At 38.0% G+C, this 16,226-nt stretch overlaps 1 protein-coding gene across 3 annotated transcripts in view; it reads right to left on the reverse strand.

The window, feature by feature from the left end:
- RNF216 (ring finger protein 216) overlaps positions 1-14,902 on the reverse strand; it is a 167,936-nt gene extending 153,034 nt beyond the window's left edge. Inside the window, exons 1-3 of one of the 3 annotated variants that reach the window (XM_074281241.1) lie at positions 14,324-14,358; positions 9,663-9,716; positions 7,236-7,298 (exon numbers count right to left, since the gene is read on the reverse strand). The gene's annotated coding sequence lies outside the window, so the exon portion shown is untranslated. Of the gene's footprint in view, positions 1-7,127; positions 13,645-14,323; positions 14,463-14,829 lie in introns of those variants that run through there. The other 2 variants (XM_074281240.1, XM_074281242.1) reach the window with 2 other exon arrangements.
- Between the last annotated feature and the right edge of the window lie 1,324 nt (positions 14,903-16,226).

The following is a 16,226-nucleotide window of genomic DNA, read 5'->3' on the forward strand; positions in this document are numbered from 1 at the left end:
CTCCTCACTGCAGTGACCTCATTTCTCTTTGTAAAATCTACCTCTCATTAACTGCTAACCCATCAGAGTTGATTGCCACAAGTCCCTGGGCCTGCCACCATGATTGTCTTTGGGATTCTAGAGTGCCACTTACCTCTTTTTATTAAAATGCTGGCACTTTAGGTGTGGGATGACTATGGATGTGCTCTCCCATCACAGCTGACAAATATATTAGTTGGTTTTGTTGTGTTGCTTTGATTTTTTTAAAAATTCTTTGTTATGGGGCAGCTAGTTGGTGCAGTGGAAGAGTACCAGCTCTGAAGTCAGGAGAACTTGAGTTCAAATATGGTCTCAAACACTTAACACTTCCCAGCTGTGTGACCCTGGGCAAGTCACTTAACCTCAATTGCCTCAGCAATAAATAGAAATTGTTACAAGACTCAAAAAGGAACTAGAAATATTTGAAAAGATATAAAAAACAAGACATCAATAAAAAATTTTTAAACTAAAATTATTGTTCAATCCTTTCAACTAGTTAAGTGCTTCCTACAGTTAAGAGTGACCTATTCCCATTGGTAACAATAATGGAATTACTATATTTGAATTCTACTACCTCAATATCTGAAATACTAATGTGAGATGGCACTTAAGAAATTAGGAAGAATAGCTAATCCACACCAAGTACAACACAAGAGTAAAAAGTTTTGAAGTCATTCTAGGATAGATTTTTAAGATACTACAAAATAAAAGCAAGCAGTATAACCAAGATGACACAAGTATCTACTGACCTAGAATATCTTTATCTTATTCTGACTTTTCTGACCCCATTTGGAATTTTCTTGGAAAAATACTTCAAATGGTTTGCCATTTTCTTCTCCAGCTCATTTGACAGATGAGAAACTGAGGCAAACATGGTTAAGTGAATTGCTCAATATGACAGAACTAAGTATGAGACTAGATTTGAACTCAGAAAATTGAGTCTTCTTGACCACAAGTCCAGCACTTTATCCACTGTGCCAACAGCATCCCCCTCCTTAATGAAAAGGAAACAAGACAGGTTTTCAGAGATTTTCTACAATAGGAAAAAAACTGCTCTAACATGGATGAGGGTAGCTAGTCACTTAATATACTACTTATATACATATGTGTACATATTATACTTACTATATACATATACATATTGGATAGGCCTAGGCACTCAAACCAAAAACAGTGGCCCAGAATTTAAATAACAGTTTGGCCAGAGTTTGGAGACTTGATAACACTTTTAATGATAAGCTGCCTTCTGCCACAAAAATCCATCTTTTTGAAAATTAACCTGGTGTTGCTATATAGTTAAAAATTGCAAATTACACAAATCGTAATTTTTTTTTAAATCATAGTTTAAGTGGTATGAAAGATACCAACAAGGATATTAACAAGAAAAGAAGGTGAGTTGGTCACATAGCAAGAGTAAAGAATGAAGATTCCAAAAATACTACTCTGCTACTAATTAAATATTAAAAGTATGCACATAGTAGATGAATTCAAGAAATTGTACAGGATGAAGAGTCAAAAATCATGAATTACTATAAGAAATGATAAATATGAAGAAAAGAGAAATATAGGGGTTTATATGAGCTGAAAGTAAAACAAGCAGAACCAAGAAACTAATAAACACAACAAATTTTTAAAAGAAAAAAAAAATTAAATTTATCTCCAAGATTGACCCTAATGAAGAGATATACTTACCCCTCCTTTTTTTTTTATAAGGAGGGGGCTATTGATGTAGAACAAGGTATCTTCAACTGCTGAATTGGGTAGATTTGCTTTATTCCTATTATTTCTTAAATCTTTGTGATATGTGGTGATTCCTTGGATAGTCAGTAGGAATGTAAAAGGAAATGTGGGTGACAAAAAAAAAGGTCATTTTGTTATTTTTAAAAAATGGACCTATAACCTTGAGATGGAAGGAACATTCAGGTGGCTGAGATCATATGCACTTCCCATTGTATTCGTTTATTTGGTCAAATCACTTTGTCCATTTTGTCACCTTAAAATAAAAATTTTATTTCATTTATATAAACTTATTGCTGCTATTGCATTTTCCCCAACCAGACTTCCAGAGATCATAATAGGGAGGTGCTATGCCACAGCTTTGAACTTCTTTGGGACATGCATCCTTATCTTGACCAGGGCTTCAATATCTCCTCCACCTTTATCCCTTTCCACCCACCAAATCAACATAATCATTGTCTGGAAATGCATTGTCCAATCCAAAGGTTTCCTAAATCAAAACATCTTTCCTTGGCTTCCTTTGGACCCTGTACTCTGATAGGTTGTTCAATGTATAAATCACTAGAACTGGAGTCAGGGAGATCAAATTTTAAATCCCACAGATACTTACTGGTAGTGTGACTGAGTGAGTCACTTGACCTCTCTCAGCTTCAGTTTCCTCATAGGTAAAATGAAACAGTTGAATTCAACCTCTGAAGTTGTTCGCATCTCTTAAATTTATGACTCAATGTCCAAAACAGAATACAGAACATTTTCCCCCAAAAAAACTAAATCCCTTTCTCATTTTCCCAATTATTAGAGTACCACCATCCTTCTAGTCACTCAAGTGTACTATCATAATAGTGCTCTATATCCAATTTCTCCCTAATCTGGACCATCTTCAGTTGCCAGTGATTTTCCTGAAGGGTAGATCTGCCTATGCTTTTCCCTCCTTTCCTCTGTAAAGCTCTAGGATTAAATTTGAAGTCCTTTGTCATTTGAAGCTCCTCATGACTTGCCCCCCCATCTTTTCAATCACCTTCTATTTTACTCTCCTCTATACACTCTATGACCTAGCCATATTGGCCTACTTTCTGTACCTTACATGTGAAATCCCATCTGCTTTGTAAAGGCAGTTCCCATGCCTAAAATATTCTCCTTCCAAATCTCTTAAAATTCCTGATTTCTTTTAGGACTCAGCTCAAACACCACACTTGCTAGGATATGTCTCCTGATTCTTCACCCCATCCCAAGCTTCTAGTACCAGCCTTGTTAGCTTCCCTCTATTCCATATTTAGCTCTATATTTTGTGTGCTGTCTCCCCCATTATATGTGATTTTCTTGTAAGGACTGTTTTTTTATTTTATTTTATTTTTATTCCAAGTACTTGCACTGTACCTGGCACATGTAGTGCTTAATAAATGCTAGTTGAATGACTCCATGAATAGTATCTAACTCTGATTTCTTAATCAAAAAATTATTAATACCTATTATTAAATACCAAGCATTACACTATGTGCTAGGGATACATAAACAAAAAGTAAAGGGACAGGCAAAATATAAGTCTATAAGTATAAACAAAACAGACATTTTGACAGCAAAGTACTAGCAACTGAAAGTATCAGAAAATTTTTAATCAAACAATAAACAATTATTAAGCATTTACTATGTGCTATGCCAAATGCTGGGAATGAAAACTATAAACAAACAAGCTATATACTAGATAAACTGGAAATAATCAATAGAAGGAAAAGTTTTATGTCTAAGGTAGCATTTGAGATAAACCTTTTAAGGAATTCCAAGGATTCTTCAGAAGCCAAAGTAAGAAGGGAACACATTTACAAGTATGGTGAGGCAGCTATAGTTGGGAATGATGGATGAAGAACCACAAGGCGGCCACTTTGGCTGGGGAGTAATGTATTCTAAAACATTAACATGTAATAAAGCTAAAAGGAAAGCACTTTGTACTAGTCTTATATGCTTCTATTTCACTTTAATCCTATCCAGATAATTTACATGGCAAGGTGATGCCATGAGCTGCCTAGGAGTCTAAGGGGCACAAGAAACAGTTTAACTTTCTTTGAAACCCAGTGTTTACTCTAGAGATTGGCGTAGAATTAAGCCTTAATAAATGCTTGCTGACTACCAAGCTAAAAAGCTTTAAGTATGAATCTAGGGATAGGGTGCATGTCTATTGTCTAAGGATCTAACAATGTTGTTGTTCACCAAGAGTTTGGAAGAAGGGAAAATTTCATTTTTTTTTAAATTCTGAAATTAACACCAAATAAAATGGACCTTTCTACATATATTGAACAGAAAATGAGAATTTTATAGGAAACAGAAAATGAGAATTTTATAGGAAACACAAAATTTCTATTACTTTTTTAAAGTATACAATAAATTTCAAAGCTGCCCTGAATGTGTTGTGCTGCTTTTTTGACTTTCCTTTTCTTCTCTACATTAGGGGAAAAAAACCTTTTCTTTCTTCTCTACTATTCTAGCTCTATTCTTCATCCTCACACACCTCCCTCTCACCCCCTCATCACTGTGAAAAAGTAACAAATATGCATAGTAGATAAGGGGAGAGGGGAACACCCTCAATTCCCACATTGGTTTTATCAGAAAATATATCTCTTTCTGCATCAATCACCTCTCTTCATCACTGGTCCTCTGAAATTATAGTTCATTATTTCACTGGCTAGAAATCTCACGTCTTTCATAATTATTTTTTTTTACAATAGTGCATAAATTTCTCTTGGCTTTATTTTTTATTCCATAATCAATTCATATGGGTAGTTCCTGGTTTCTTTGAAACTCTTCCTTTTCTCATTTCTCTAGTATAATTATTAATTCTACCAAATTTATATATTAATTTGTCTAACTATTCCCCAATACACAAACAACAATTTAGCTTTCAGTTTTTTGTCACCCAAAGAGGCATCAATATTTTTGTACCTACCTTTCCTTGGGGCACAGACCTAGTACTGGTATCACTGGGTCAAAGAATATGTAAATTTAGTGACTTTTTCAATGTTGTTCCAAATTGCTAATCAGAATGGCTAGACCAATTCACAGCTATATCAAGAATGTATTAGTGTATGTTTTCCCATAGCCCCTGCAACATTTGTCATTCTTTCTGAAGGATGTGAGGTAGGTCCTCAGGACTGTGTTATTTCCCATTTTTTTTATTACTAATTTGGAACTTTTTTTTTTCTCCCCAGAAATGGTTGCTGATAAATTAGATATCTTCTTTTGAAAACTGCCTGTTCTTCAACCATTTATCTCTCAAGAAATGGCTTACTCTGATATATTTGAATCAGTTCTCTATCTTGGAAATCAGAGAAACATGCTACAGAGATTTTTTTTTTTCACCACTTGTTTCTCTTCTAATTTTAACCACACTGGTATTGATGGGAATTTTTTTTATGTCATATTCAGAACTGGAAAGGGAATACTAGAGAGAATGCTCCTAGAATCATAACTTAAACCAACTCTGACACAGATCCTGAGAACCTGGAAAGAATATAACAATATACTTTCCTATAGCTTCATTCGTCAATTCCTTTAATTTCCCAAACTAATATATCCCTCTCTGGTCAACATTCTTCTATAAGAATAGTCGCTTCCATTACAACAGAAGTTCCTTAGGGAACTTTGTTTTTTTGTTCCTCTATCCCCAGAACTTCTTACAGTGCTTGGCACATAATAAACAATTAATGCTTTTTTTCGTGATTCAATTAGAGAGGGAGCTGGAGTGCTTGGTCAGAATCTGAGAGTGGGAAAAACAGTTAAATAAAGTTGCCAATTTGCACTGGTAGGGGGAGTTTTCACACTTGAAATGAAAAAATGACTAAAAAAAATTTACTATGTGCTTCGTATGTGAAAAGGTAAAGTAACATTACAGGTGAAACAAACAAAAAATAAATTCCAAAGCCTATTAACTATTTTACCTCCTACTACTAGATTTTAACTATCTTAAAGGGACAGTCCAGGTCTCACTTATCTTTCTTCCAACCATGAACCAAGGGAGACTGAATAAACAAATAACAAGTGAATACTCGAACCAAAGAAACCTGGAACTGCAGGTCTGAGAGGGCTCACCAAATCTCTTCACTCCAGCTGGGAGACCTCAAATATAAACCTTCTTTGTATATCCTCTCCTATGTTAGGAGCACCAGGTCTCATTCACCCCTCCTCAACCCCTAGGTCAGCTCTGAGTCCTCAAAACCATCTTCTCCTCTCCCCCTAAAAAAAGAAAGCTGTAAAGAGGTATGACAAGCTCACATTTCCATGATGCTTTATGTCTTATAAAATGCTTTCTTCACTGCCTAGTGCAAGGGTTTTTAACCTCTTTTGTCTAAATGATCTCTTTAGCAATCTGATGAAACCTTTCTCAATCTTTTTTTTTCCTTTATAAAATTAAATACATAGGATAAGGAAGGGAAGCTAATTATATTGAAAAATAGTTGATTAAAAAACAAACAAGTTCATAGAACCCATATGTCCTTAACCCTTGGACTAGATCAACTTGCACACAGAGCTAGTACATTACCTGTGTTGGAACTTGAACCCCAAATCTTCTGATTTCAAGTCTGGTATTTTTCCATGGACACCTGTTCCACCCCACCTTCATGTTTTAGGTCTGCAGAAAACTCACCTCTTCCCTACACCCTCCAAGAGGAACCCTTTACACTGGGCCAATACACTAAACAGTCTTGTGATAATGTCATATTTAATTGGCCAATGGGAGAATACTATCCAGATATCCTCTCCAAGGTGTTCACTAAACTGACTGACATGCTTATCATAATAAAAATATTCTAAAAACATGTCATGACTATGTTAACAACTGGGTGAAGCACACTATACGAAAGGCTCATTCAGCTGCTGTTATGATTTTTTGTCGTTTAGTCACGTCCAACTCTTGATGACCCTGGATTGTTGTAGTTGGGTTTTTTTAAGCAAAGATACTGGAGTGGTTTGCCATTTCCTTTTGCAATAGATTAAGGCAAACAGAGGTTAAGTGACTTGACCAGGGTCACACAGTTAGTGAGTATCTGAGGCCAAATTTGAACTTAGGATTTCCTGACTCCAGGTCCAATGCTCTCTCCTTTGATTGATCTATTTGCCACCCATTCATTACCAAATTACCAAATATAAGAAGAAACTAATTTTTGGAAGAACTGTGGAAAGACCAGTATTTCAACTAGTCTAACAGGTGGAAAAAACAATTTGCAAGAAAAGTCATTAAGTTGCTTCATGCCCTTTAATCACAGGTTCCCATCACTGGGGTCTATAACCTAAATAGGTTACTAACAGAAAGAAAAGTCTTGTATTTTCAAAAACATTCATAGTATCATGATTTATGATAGTAAAAAGATATAAATATGTACCCAATGGTTGACAGAATAGTTGAACAAATATGGTGGTATAGAGAAAAGAGTCTGGCTGTGGAGTCACAGAACCCAAGTTTCAAATCGAAGATGTGGCACTTAAAATACCTCTGTGATCAGAAGCAAGTCACTTCACTTCTCTACTTCAGTAACATACTTCAGTATCTTCACCTGTAAAATGAGAGAGGTGGGACCAGATGACCTTTCAGATTCCTTTCCAAATCTAAATGTTTTTATCTAAAGGGAATATTCTTGATTTTAAGAAGTGATGAATAACAACTGAGAGAAATATGGGGAAACTAATACTGATGGAGAGTAAAGAAAGTGTCCAGAAGAATATGAGCAATTACTACAACACTGTAAACAGAAACAAGACTAAGAAGCAATACAAACAGGGTCAATAGGATAGTCAATGTTATTAATTTACTATAACATGCAACTTTTATTTCCCTTAATCAGTAAACTTCAAAAGTGTAAAGTGACATGGCAAAGTGGACAGAGAGCTAAATTTGGCATTAGAAAAACTCAGGTTCCAATCTTAACTAATAGTGTTACTCTATTAATCAAAATTATTTTCTCTTAAATACCTAGTAGTTCATCAGAGCTTCAAAAAGGTTATATGCCCAATCTTTGTCTTAGTTGAATATTTCAGAAATGAAAATTTGTATTTCTCAACTATGGGAACAGAACAGCTCTTAAAAAGTGTTGCACTTTAGATAGCTACTGTACAATAAATACATCTGGGGTCATAATTTCTCCTTTACTCTTGTTAAATGCCCTAGTTTTAAAGCATAATTTATTTTTGCCTGGGTAACATATGAAGGAAAAATAAATAATGACATCAAGGTTAGCTGGGTGACCACAAGCAAGTCACTTCACTTTTTTGAGCCTTAAGTTTCCTTATCTTTAAAATGGGATGGTGATATTTGTAGTACTTACCTCACATGTTTTTGTGGAGCTCAAGTGAAGATAATGCATAAAGTATTTTTATAATTTTAAATATTAACTGATATGACTGCCAATTATTAATATCACAATCAAAGCATCTAAAATTTTGCTTAACTGTTGGGGGTAGGGATAAGTACTTTCTAGTAGGACTTAATATAAATGTCTAGTCCAGGGGTTCTCAAACTACAGCCCAAGGGCCAGATGAAGCCTGCCAGGTCATAGCAAATGGGCTGAAGGGAGGAGACAGTGTGAAGTTTTGTTTTTACTATAGTCCGGCCCTCCAACAGTCTGAGGGACAGTGAACTGGCTCCCTATTTAAAAAGATTGAGGACCACTGGTCTAGTCAAAAGAAAGCTTATACATATACAATAGCCAGGTGAACTATCATTGTATGTGATCTTAAGACTTGATCAATCTAAAACTTTCTGTAACCTTTCTTCAGCCTATCTTTCACTCAGCTATCTAAGTGATCTTTCTAAAATTCAGGTTGGGCTATATCCTCTATTCAAGAAATTCTAGTAGCTCCCCAAGTGCCTCCAGGATCAATTATAAAATCCTCTTTTTTAACATTAGTCATTCATAACCTTGTCCCTTCTTGATTTTCTAGTCTTCTTACAACTCACTCCCTTCCATATACTTTATGACCTAGTAAACTGGCCTCCTGGCTGCTATTAACATAAAGACACTCCATTTCCTAAATCTGGGTATTTCTCCTGAAATTCTTTCTCTTATCATGTCTTCCTTTTATGTTTTTGTTTGTTTGTTTTGTTTTTTAAGTATCAGCTAAAATCCCAACTTGTCAAGAAGCCTTTCTCTGTGCTCCTTAATGTGAGTACTTTCCTTTGGGATTTTCTACAATTTACCCTGTATATAATTTTAGGTATCTGCATGTCTACCCCATTAGAATGTGAGCTCTTTTGAGGACAGGAGCTGTTTTGCCTTTCTTTGAATCCTTGGTGCTTTGCAGAACACCAGTATGTAGAAGGTAATCTTAGCTTGATGACTTGACACATAAGGCAGAAAAATGAACAATTTGGGAGCAGATGTGCCCAAATCTCAGTTGAAGACCCACCAGAAGATCACAAACTCACATTAAGAGCACTCATTTTACATGGCTATTATGAGCATCATCCTAGATTCCATTAGATCAGTTATCACAATCAAGTGGTACATAAAGCTATACATATCTATTTTTTGAGCCAAATATGTTTTTGTGATCAAATGGCAAATTTGTTTATACTACTGATATCAGAAACTTAAAACAAAAGTTAAACACACCCCGGCTTCCCACCTCTTGTCACAATACAAAGACACTAGTTTATCCACCCACTGCACATTCATGCACATCTCCTTTCTTCCCATCCTCCACACACCCATGTGCTGGTCTCATTTGCAAGGAAAAAGAATTCAAATCCAGTGACACCAAACTACCTCTGGTTGCTTGAAGGAATTAGAGATGACTGGTCCTGGATAAGAGAACATTCACAGGGGACATGAGAGCTGTCCACGTATTTGAAGGAGATCTGGTTCCAGGGAGCACAACTAAAAGCAGCAATAACAATAACAACAACAATAATAATAGCTCACCTTTCCGTAGTGTTTTCATGTTTACAAAAAGCTGTTTTTTCCCCCATAAAAACCCTGTAAGGTAGGAAGCATAAGTACCATTACCACTGTATAACAAGTGAAGAAACTGAAGCTTAGCAGTGAAGTGACTTGCTTAGGATCACACAAGTAGTAAGGGGAAAGACGCAGACTTAAAGCCAGGTATTACTAAAATTCAGTATTCTATCAATCACAAACGCATGTTTTTCTTCTGTTAGGAAGATTTCTTATAAATTATTGTCACCTAAAAGTAGAATGATCAGTTTTCAAATAAAACCTAAATAACCATATGTTGAGGATACTGTACAAAAGGATTTCTGAGCAGGTATAGGTTGAAATAAATGACCTTTAAGGTACCTTCCAACTCTGAAATCAGCATGTACCTTTCATCCTTCTTTCCTCTAATTTCTGTCATCTATGGGGGCCGAAGCAGTTTTAGTGTATTTTTCTGGGATAAACAGAGTAGCTAATTTCTGACTATTTACATAATTTCTAACTTTCTGAGTTTGGAAAAGATTATTATAATTTGGAAAACATGGTTGTTATCCACTGATAGAAACAAATTATGAAGAGCCAAGTCTAGATCAGTCCTCCTTTCTTCCATCTTGATATCCAAAGATAAACAGCATACAAATACACAATTTTTTTTCATTTTTAAATATGTGATTTTAAAAGGGTTGCTATATTCTTAACTGTGATTTTATTAATGCTGCTGTCAAATTAACAAATCACAAGGCATCCCAATCTTACACTATAAATAAGAAAATTGAGCCACTTAGAAAATTCTCTTAACATCAAATTTTGATGGAATGCAACAGAATTTGAGATGACTAAAATTAAACAGATTACTGGAAGCACTTTAAAATAAGATTTGTCACCCACAGCTAATGAAGAGTATAATGTATACACAAGAAAATACTAGTCCCTTTTCATATTCCATAATTTCACTTTTTAACAACCACTATTCTAATTCTAGAACTCCCTTTCTGAGAAAATTTTTTTTGCCCCTAAAGAAGTAAAAACAAAAATACTGCTGTATTCTGTTATCCTATGAAAGCATTATTATTGCCTCCTGGTTCATCTAGCTGAAGAGCATTAGTAAAGAGAATTCCAGAAATGGGAGATGACAGTTGAGAAATATTTCTACATTACATATTTTGGCAGAGATACATATAAAACCAATAACTGTTGATCAATACTGAAAGATAGGCAAATTAAACCATTTATTTTTATAAGGCGGAGCCCTCCAAAATAACTTCCATAATAGCACCCACAACTTCACATCTGCAAATATAGTTAGTTATGAAATTCAAAAAGAGTTTAAAAGTATCTTTCTGGAAATAACTTTAAAACATAAATTTCAGGCTTCACAAACCACTCAGTCATATAACTTGCCACTGCCTCCTTGTCACTCTTTCTACCTGAAATAGGACTTCTAGAGAGTGAATCCACTCAGCTAAGGAACTATACTCTGGCCAGATAAATGTCCTAATTAATAAGTAAACAGAAATTCAACACAACTATATGGAGGCTCTCACCCATGCATTTATACTTTTTGTTTTTTTTGATTTAATAGCAAAATCAACACTGTACTATAATTGTTCTGATTTAGGCTGTCAATTGGCTATGGTGTTGATCAGCTCATCCGTTGATACTCTGCTCCCCCACCTCAGATATTGCCTTCCCTTGCTGCCACCACTCATATATGTTGTCTTCCTCAGAATGTAAGCTCCTTGAGGGCAGGGGCTGTCTCACTTTTATATTCATATCACCAAGTCAAATCAACAAGTGTGTCAAGAAATATGTTAGAAGTTGGATTTACAAAGAAAGGCAAAAAACATTGTTCATCTTCTTAAAAGAAGATGTGTAACTTGGATGAAGATCAAAATAAGAAGACTGAGTCAAAGTGGTAGAAGGAAAACTTAGAAAAGAATGGCATCAAATCAACACGTATTTATTAAAAGAGTAAGCCTTTGTGCTAATTCCTGGGGATAGAAAGGCAAAAACTGGCACTATTCAAACTGTAATATACAAACAAGACAAACCATATGTAGTATAGTGACTAGAGCACTGAACCTAGAGTCAGAAAGACCTGAGTTCAAATCCAGCCTCAGACATAAGCTGTGATCCCAAGTTTGCCTGTTTACCTCACTTTCTTCATTTAAAAAAAGGGGGGAGGGGAATTAAAACAGCATCTACCTCCAACACTGGAGATCCCTTTTGTGAGGATCAATTGAGATAATATCTGTCTAGCACATAGTAGGACTTAAATAAATGTTCATTTCTTTTCCTTCTCCCTGAATTGAATCTTAGAAGGTACTAGAAGTATCACAAAACCCTAGAGAAAGGGGCTGACGGTGTCAAAAGCTATAGAGAGATCAAGAAGGATAAAGACCAATAAAAAGTCATTTGATTTGGCAACTGGAAATCAGTGGCAACTTTGAAAAGGGCAGTTTAAATTGAAGAAATTGGAAATCAGTGGTTACCTGGCATATTATAAACATTAATGAAAGCTTTGTCATTCAAATTTGAAATTTTTGATTTATAGGACAAAGAGTCCATTTTTTTTTCAATAATATATTTCACCTTTGAAATTACAAACTAATACTCAAATTAGGACAGATGAATGTACTTCCTGCTAAAAATATTCAATGAGTTTTTTCTTATAATCAAATTGGCTAGATAGCTACAGATATGGCTACTAATTATATTATCATTTATTATATTATGCAACAGCTTATTTTTAAGATGTCAGTTTTTAAATATAAAAATATTATAGTAGTTTTTTTTTGTTTTGTTTTGTTTTGTTTTTACCTAATAGCATTCAGTCTAAGCTTATGAATAGAATTTTACCCATTTTGGGGAGGATGGACCAAACATTTAAAAATGTTGTTGATTGTAGAAAAGTTGATAAATTTTATCCGGAGCATATATGCTTTTGGATTTAGTATAAACAGACTTTCCACCAATGATGGAGAGTCCAAATTGTAATGTGGCTCTATCTGGAATTTGTTCTAGATAGACTTTCCAATTATGACAGGGGAGTCCAAATTATGGTATAGACCTATCCAGCAATAAAATAACTTTGAATTTACTAAAAAATTCATTGGGTCATTGATTTTTGGCTGGAAAAGGCCAGAGAGATCATCTAAGCTAATACTCTCATTTTACCAACAAGGAAAAGAAGATTGAGAGGAATTAAGTGATCTGCCCAGGGTCACATAGATATTTAAAGCATGGCAAAGCCAGGATTCTTGACTCATCTTGATGATGATTAATAGCAACATTTATACATCATAGTTCTAACATTAATTTTGAATGCCTTCACCTTTGATTTTTTATATTAATCTTGAAAGGTAAATGCTATTGTTATCTCTACCCTTTTCACTACACAACCTATATACTTACCTATTCCTGTAAATACAGTTCCAAATTTAAGTAAAATTCAATTTTCGAAAATTAAGAGCCAGCTCGGTATAATGGAGCTGCCTCAGTCAGTCCCCAGAATCAAGCTTGGGTTCAAGGCCTGTGACAACATTAGCAGGGTAAGTCACTTTACCTCTGAGATCTGCTTATCTGCATTAGTAGATTTTCCACACTAAGAGTTCCTTACTAAACCAAAGCTCCTTCTCACATATTCCTCCCCTTAAAACAAAAACAAAAAAAACAAAAAAAAAAATTAATTTCTTTTAAGTGACCAGATCCCCACACACCCTAAGTCCCCAAGACTTCATGGTCACACTACATAGGAAAAAAAAAATCAATTCCAAGCTCAAGTCGGCTTTTTAAAAGCTGCTATTAAAGTCTACCCGGGAACCGTTTTCTATAGAAGCTAACTAGAGCTTAGACGAACCTAAACACCAGTTTCTCATGCCCCTAGCCAATGGAACGTTTCCTTCAGTCCTTTTAAATTATCTGGTGAGAGCCAGAATCCTTTAAAAACAAAAACAACATGAACTGGTAAGTATTTAAACCCTTGAGACAAACCTGGAGCTGAATCTGGAAAAAAAATACAGCCAAGAAGTTACCCGAAATCGAATTTTAAAGATCTCTCTGAAAGGTAATGAGGGAGGTTATGAAACCTGGGGAAACGGGGGAGAAAAAAAACAGACGAAGAGCGATGAGGGGAGGTTCCGGAGCCCGGCCCAGCCACCCTCCTGGCTGAAGTCTGGCCCCACGTCTCGCGGAACGCATCCGGGCCCCCCACCGTGTGGCCGATGGCCTCCCCTCGCACTCGGCTTCCCTGTCTCGGGCACCTCTGCTCTGTTTTCTGCCCCTCCGCGGGGCCTGCCGGCCTCCCTCACCAGCGCCTTTGCCTCCTTCTCCTCCCCAGAGCCACGATTAGGCCTCGGTCCGTCCCCGAGGCGTCCGTTCCGGTCCGTCCTTCTCCCGGGTCCCCTCCCCCACCCCCACCCCCGGGCTCTCCCCCAGTCCCCCGGCGCAGTCGTCCGCTCGCAAACCCGACCCCCGCCCGCCCGCCCGCCTCCCCCCACACCCACCTCTTTCCCTCACACTTCCCGGGTGGCTTAATGGAGGCGACGGCGCCGATGAGAAATCACCTTCACTCAGGCTGTCGTCGCCGCCCTCAGCCACCGAGGGAGCGGCCTCAGGTTCATCCCTTCTCCCCGTCCTCAAGCACTCACCCCAGGGCGCGCTAGCTCCGGACCGACCCCAGTCTCAGCCGCCGTCGCCGCAGCCACCACTTCATTCAGCAAAAGGCACCAACGCGTTCCTTCCGGCCCAGTCGCGTCGTCCTCTTGCGCCTGCGCGCAGCGCCCCCTTCTGTCTAGTGACAGGAAGAACCATAGAGCATCACCGGGGGGAAGGGACTCGGGCAGCGAGACCATAGAGAGGGCTGCTCTCTTCTCCCCCCTCACCGCGTCACCACCCACATCTTTCCCCTCCCCAGGAGTATAGACTCCGCCTTCTGGCGGGAGGACTAAAGCAATTAGGCCCCCACCAGGAGACTCCAGAAGTTTCTTCCATTTGTGTTTGGAGGGGGAAGGGAGGGAAGGGAAAACGTGAGAGAGCTCACGCTTGGAGATGATGGAAGCAGTCCATTCTCCTCATTCGTACCTTTATCTCCACCCGCTCAGCGGTTTTTTGATAGGGGCAAATCACATCCCTCCCTACATCTCAGTTTCCTCACCTATAAAATAATGGAGTTGGACGTTCCAGTTCCAAAATTCTATGGTTTCCCTAAGATTCTGTATGAATGGCCTGTCAAAGACAAAGCTTCCTTCGTTCTACAGACACTCATTCGGAGCCTCGGGTGACCTATCAGATACGGACCGGCGTCCACTCCAGCCAATCACCGAAAACCTGGAGACCAGGAAGCGCCCCCCCCCCATGTCAGCCCTGTGAACCGGACCGAACACCCCAGGGGTCCCAAACCAGGGACAGCAGAGGTCCCGTGTCTGCCCCTCCACCGCGTGGTCCCTCGGTGCAGTGTCCCACCGGAGGCCAAGGAGCGGTCCGGATTCAATCCCGCCGCTGGCGTGCAATGGTCACTCTATGTCTCTCAGGGCCCCGGCCATTCCCTAAGAATGTTTAAGTTGTAGAACAACGGCTAGTCTGCGTGTACAAGGAGTTACCTCCATCAGTGAAATCACAGGTGCGGGCCGAACATGTTCTACGTGCCCCCTCGGCATGTATGGGGAAGACGGTAAGAGGGCCTTGAGAGTCAGGCCCAGGAGTGCAGCCTGTAATGGGGTAAAGCTACCGTATGTGTGACCGTGGGGCTCAAGGGAAGTGCCGTGGCTACAACAGGGACCAAATACGGTACTGTGGGGAAAAGTCTAAGAACACACTCACACACTCACATACACACTCACACACTCACACACATTCACACACATACACACACATTCACACACACACATTCACACACACACACATTCACACACATACGCACACACACACACATTCACACATACACACACATATACACATACACACACACATTCACACACTCACACATTCACACACACACATACACATTCACACACATTTACACACATACACACATTTACACACACACATTCACACACATTTACATACATACACATTCACACACACACTCACACATTCACACACACACATACACACACTCACACTCATTCACACACTCACACATATTCACATACACACACATTCACACACACATACGCACACTCACACACATTCACACATACACACACATATACACATACACACACACTCACACATACACATTTACACACATACACACTCACATTCACACACTCACACATACACACACATTCACACTCACACTCACACTCACATTCACACACTCACACATTCACACATTCACACACACATATGCACACACACACATTCACACACACTCACACATTCACACACACTCACACATACACATTCACACACATTTACACACATACACACATTTACACACACATACACATTCACACACATTTACATACATACACATTCACACACACACTCACACATTCACACACACACATACACACACTCACACTCATTCACACACTCACACATATTCAC

The sequence above is a fragment of the Sminthopsis crassicaudata genome, chromosome 1 (assembly GCF_048593235.1).
Source record: "Sminthopsis crassicaudata isolate SCR6 chromosome 1, ASM4859323v1, whole genome shotgun sequence".
NCBI classification, from domain to species: domain Eukaryota; kingdom Metazoa; phylum Chordata; class Mammalia; order Dasyuromorphia; family Dasyuridae; genus Sminthopsis; species Sminthopsis crassicaudata.